Raw genomic sequence first — 6,129 nt, forward strand, 5'->3', positions numbered from 1 at the left:
GTTTCTGACACAGTCTTGACATACACTAATTCTTATAAATGACCTTGCAGGCATGGAGGAGTTTTCTTGTTGGTACAGTCAGTTTTTCACGATCTTTAAGAGGCCAATCTACAATTCCAAAGCTGACTTAAGTTTTGCTCAATTTTCCTCCAAAGGCAGTTGCTTAGCACATTTGCCTAGACCAAAAGTCATCCTAATGAAAGGCCAGGTTTTAGGCTGATACAGTCAGTTGGATATGAGACTATTCAATGGCAAAGTATGTGGCCAAAATTGTTAACTAATAAATAACTTACATATTATACCATGATGTTAATGCACTTTTTATTCTCATACAATATTCTTTACTGGTCTTTTCTCTCGTGGGCCCTTTTGCTAAGCTGCAGTAGGGTTACTACACGGGTGGTGTGCGCTAAATTAACACTATCACCAAGATAGTGTTGGCACCCTGCGGTAGTTTCAAAGTTAGTGAACGCTGTTTCCCGTGCTAGAAAATAATTTTCTATTTTCTAGTGCGGGTGGGGGGAGGCGTTCCTGGCAGTAATCAGCAGTGCAACCATATTAATGTGTGCTGTCTGATTCCCACAGGAGTAGTGTGGGAGCCCTTTCTGCCAAGTAAACAGGTGGCATTAAGGGCTCAGGCAGTAAATTGCCATGCACTACTTTTAATATTAGTGCACAGCCATTTACTGTCCCATTAATTAAAAAAAAGGCCTTTTTACCCACTGAGGTAAAAAATGACCCAGTGTGTGGTCATTTCATGTATCCAAACTAGCACAGGCCACTTTTTACCGTTGCTTAAGAATAGGAGGCCCGAGAGCTGGTCTCGAAGGGCCCAGTTAAACGAGGGCTGGGCCTGTTCGAGTCAGCTCTGGGTCATGTTGGGAGCTAGCATGGGCTATGCTGAGAAGCTCCTAGGCTGGGATTGGGCAGGCTAAAAGAGGCAGCTTGTCAGAGTGGTAGGACAGGCTGCCTATTGGCCAAAGAAGGAGGGAGGGGCGGGGCTAGGCGAGGAGATAAATGAGGGAGTGGCATCGAACACCAGGGCGTCGGCGATCCTTGGAGGAGGTTTCCCACCCGCCCATCCTTATGTCAGAGGGAAGGGGATGCGTTTGGGGGACGATGTGTGTTGTTCTGTCTTTCAAGATTGGCAGGAGATGTCGCAGCAGCAAAAATAAAGAAGACAACAAACCTTGAGCTACAAAAGGTATGGATCATGGGGGGGCTGAGCCAGAGTATGGAAGGCGGGTCGGGTAACCCGGGAGACAAGTGTGGAGGTCCACACGGAGCGGGGCCCTTGCTGTGATGGCGGGGCCTGGAAGAGATTGCCGATTTGCTGACATGGCGATTGGCGGATGGGGGGAGGGGGGTCCAGGATGAGGCCATGTCCGGACCCATATAGCTCGGGGCGAGGGGGGGGTGACAAGTTTGTACAAGTTAATCAATTGTTTGAATTGTTAAAGCAAGCTACGGCCTAGGTTTTCCCAATATTGGTTTCTAGAGAGTTATTGAAGGGGAAGGGGGAGAAGGTGGGCTGGGGGGGGGGCGGTTTGGGGGAGAACGGGTCTCAGCTCCAAGGTTTAAAGGGCCCCTCAGTGATTTATGCTTGGTTGTCCTCCTTCCTCCACTCCTAGATATGTATATACACCTTCCTTTCCAAGTCCCTTTATCTCATAGCCATCAGTCAAACCTCCACTACCCAAACTGCAAAGGACTCAAATACAAAGCAACCTATGCATCCAGCTTCTCCTATATAAGCACACAACTATGGAACTCACTGCCAAAAGCTGTGAAAACAACCTACGACCATCTAAACTTCAGGAAATCACAAAAAACCAACCTGTTCAAAAAGGCATACCCTACCGACCCAACACAAATGCCTACACTCTCCAACACAGCAAAACCAAAGCTCATAATGGACACTATATAACCTCTCCTCTCTTCGATCCCCATTGTGCCTGAACCTTAATCGACCACAACATCATCATGAATTTTTTTCTCTACCGGACTTGGCGAACGCCTTTACGGTACTATGTAAGCCACATTGAGCCTGCAAATAGGTGGGAAAATGTGGGATACAAATGTAACAAATAAATAAATAAACTGTTTTAATGTTTGCTCAATTTTCCTCCAAAGTAAGTTGCCCTAGTACATTTGTCCAGATCAAAAATCTTCCTAACATCATCTGAGGAGCTTTTCACTAGACATAGCTGTTGCCAGAGCCGTAGCGAGGGGTGCTGACACCCGGGGCGGGTCGCCGCTGCGCACCCCCCCGGGTGAAGCACGGCGCACCCTCCTCCCGCTGGAGCGCACCCCCCGGAGCGCATACCTGGGCCGAGGGACGGGCGGGAGGGCCGATCCGCCCCGACTGCATGTTGCTGGGGTGTGTTGGCTCCGCGCTGGTTCACTTCTCTCTCTGTCCCGGAACAGGAAGTAACCTGTTCCGGGGCAGAGAGGGCAGTGCACCAGCGCAGAGCCGACACCCCCCAGCGGCGTGCACCCGGGGTGGACTGCCCCCCCTCACCCCCTTCCTACGCCACTGGCTGTTGCTCTAATTGTTGGTCACTGGAACTGCAGAGTTTCAAGTCATCTGCTCTGGTGTCCATAGAGTGATGTAGAAGCACATTCTCTCAATTAATGGTAAGAGGTATAATTTTATGACTCCTAAATATTCAAATAAGCCCATGGAAAATAACCATGAGTAGGTGAAAAGAAGGCAGGCTTTTAGGCTCAGTCAATATTCAATGGCAAGATGTATGTGGTTCCTAGATATCATAGGGTTATATAATAGTTCAAACAGCCTGGTTGATCCTTTTGGGGGTTCTGAATAGTAAGGGGGTCAGAGACAGGTTACACACATTGGCAATGTCATTGCTTTGGGAACCATCTGTGATGCTTTGTGACAACATCTCAGCAAAAAGCCACAGGTAGGAAACTTTTTAATCTGTTCCAAACAGAGTATAGATTTATAGAACGCTAAAATAAATATATGACATTAATTTGGTATTGCAAAGGCCTTGTTTTGAAAAGACGCTCTCCCATTGTGACTGTGTGCTAAAGCAAATTATTGGAAAATAGGATTTCAGGGCACTATAGTTAATGCTACTCACCTCCCTGCTCAGGGTCGATGACAGATAGATTTGGTGTTGCATTTGAAACATTAAAACCACCAATAAGTAAAACTGTTTCTCTGACCACCATTTTAGCACACTGTTTTGTAATGGACCAACACAAAACGCATTTGGTCTGATGGACTTGATCGGATATCATTTGAGTCATAAGTACATAAGTATTGCCATACTGGGACAGACCAAAGATCCATCAAGCCCAGCATCTTGTTTCCAACAGTGACCAATCCAGGTCACAAATACCTGGCAAGATCCCAAGAAAGTACAAAACATTTTATGCTGCTTATCCCAGAAATAAGCAGTGGATTTTCCTCAAGTCCATTTTAATAATGGTCTGTGGACTTTTCCTTTAGGAAGCCCAAACCTTTTTTAAAACCTGCTAAACTAACCGCCTTTACCACATTCTCTGGCAAGGAATTCCAGAGTTTAATTACCTGTTGAGTGAAGAAACATTTTCTCTGATTCGTTTTAAATTTACTACTTTGTAGCTTCACCGAATGCCCCCTAGTCCTAGTATTTTTGGAAAGAGTAAACAGAGGCTTCACTTCTATCCCTTCCACTCAACTCATTATTTTATAGACCTCTATCATAATAACATAATACAGTCCCCCCCCCCCCCCCCGAAGGCTATGGAGATTTCGTGGTAAACTATTGATCTTGCATTACTGTACCTAAAGTTCTGGTGGTGCTGACACTTCCTAAGCACTGACTAGATTTAACTAATTGTATCAAAGCTTCTAACTATCACCTATACAGGATAATCAGGAGCCTAGTTTAGAAGCTACACGTTCACCCTTTGAATTTGATCTTGTAGTGGTTTCCCCCACAGATTAAAAAAGAAATTATAAATGAGACACTGCTTTACTAAATAGCACATGGCAGGTCTCTATTATATCTGTACTGACTTGGATGAAGCCCCTGCATGCAGCTGTGGGCACTCCAGGGGAGAATGGGTGAAGTGAGCAAGAGCCTCTAATTGCAGCCTCCGGGCTTGTGCGAGGATTTTGAGCCGGAGTGTAATATCATCCGCTTCTAATCGAAATGGGTCTAGGCTTACACGGCATGTTAGCAGACTAGGCCTTACAACTTAAAGAAGTTGCTTTGTAAACAAACTGGTTAATTCTACTAGCTGGAAAAAAATACATTGATAATGGCGGGAACAAGAGTTAGCCCTACGGTCCTGAGCTCTGAAAGGTCATGTTAAGTCAGGACTCTTGATCAAAGCGCCATCCAGACGGTACAATACTCTGTATATCCTGATTTCTAAAGCACAAGTAAATCACCTGTTTTAACAACAACAACAACAAAAGGAGTAGAATTGTTGTCTTTAGAGATTTAGCAGAGTTGGTAAACCGAGCGTGGCAAAATAGTGAGGGCGATCCTATCCCCTTCAGACGAATATAACGATTCCCCAAATAATTTCCAGAAATGAAGCGAAGCATTGATCGCACGGTACTGCAAGTACGTACTTGGTGGCCCGGTCGCTCCAATGAGAACAGAGGCGCCTTTAAATCAAAACAGATTCCTGCAGCTGTTAATCTTTAGGATACGTGGTAGCTTGGCGCCACACATAAACATTTCAAATTTGGAAAGCCCGAATGAAAATCTATGGCAACCTAAGTAAGAAAACAGACACTTGGCCTACAATAAAGGTAGGCTTTTGCAGGAAGCCTAATATGACGAACGATGCATCTAAAATTATTTTCAGGAGCAAAAAAACCGAAGGGTTTTGCAACTAGAAATGTCGTCGTTATGAAGACCCCACTGAGGATGCAGCTACCTAAATATTTACAAATCACAAAAATATATACAGTGTGTCCAATGATATTCCGAGATAGTGCTGGCCTTATGAGGTATTAATTCGCCCCTTATTCGAGTACTGTTATTTGTCATCTATAGGCTCTTGCATTGTTTTGGGTTGCACTGTTGTATGTTGGAACTGCAAATGCAATATTTAAACCAAAAAAATATATACGGTACTGGCATCACGTTTTTCAATTTGGCAAGAACATTTCACATGTAATATAGTACACAAAAAAGTTTCCGAACATTCTCGTGTGGTTAGTTTTTATTTTTTCTTGTAATATGTTGACTACTTTGAACTTTTGTGCAAATGTATTGCATATTACAGCAATACGGATTTAGCTCAGGCCTTTCTCAGACGTTCAAGGAGAGTTACGTTCAGATATAGAGTAGGATAATGTTCTTACCTGTCTACTTACACACAACACACACTCTTAAAATATCCTGAACTATCCAATTTGTCAACTATCCTATGCTTTCGTTTTGTACGAAAATAATACCAACTACCTTCACTATAGACAAAAAAAAAACAGGAGAATGTCACCTACTAACCAGACCCAAAGTGCCCTTTTTCTTGAGCTTGAAAAAAAGGTGGGTTTTTAAAATATCCTTTTAAGCAATTTGAGTGAACAATTCCTACATGGCTTCTCTGTATGCTCAGTGCAAAAAGAAGATTTTCAAATGCTAGAGGGAACCGAGGCTGATGCGGTCTGCAGGGAAAATCATTTCTGTTTAGGGAGAATTTGAAGTCGCCATTAATATAAATAAACGATCTTTAACCGCCCCCCCACCCCCTCCGTTCGCCTTTTATTGCTGTTATCTTGACTTTATAAGGCTGAGCCCTGGCAGATTCCTGCTTTTGGGTTTGGCTGGTAAGAGAAACTCCTTTTTTTTTTTTCTTCCTGGCTGTCATTCACAGAGCTTCTTTCAGCCTCCAACCAATGATGATCCAGGGCCTAAAACTACAGGCTACATCTCACCCAGGCCTTTGGCATCATGATTGATGTCCCAGTTTTAACAACAAGCAGGATCCAAAAGCAAAAGAAGAAGAAGAAGAGAAAAAAAAAAGGCACTTCTACTTCGGCTCTACCTTTTTTCCCCCCCACCCACTTCCACCCTTCCTAAGTCTTTGGAAACAACTGAAGCGAGAACGCGCCGCTTTTTTTTATGATCGCTTAAGTGAAAATAATAATAATCCATT

Source organism: Microcaecilia unicolor, chromosome 5, assembly GCF_901765095.1.
Source record: "Microcaecilia unicolor chromosome 5, aMicUni1.1, whole genome shotgun sequence".
NCBI classification, from domain to species: domain Eukaryota; kingdom Metazoa; phylum Chordata; class Amphibia; order Gymnophiona; family Siphonopidae; genus Microcaecilia; species Microcaecilia unicolor.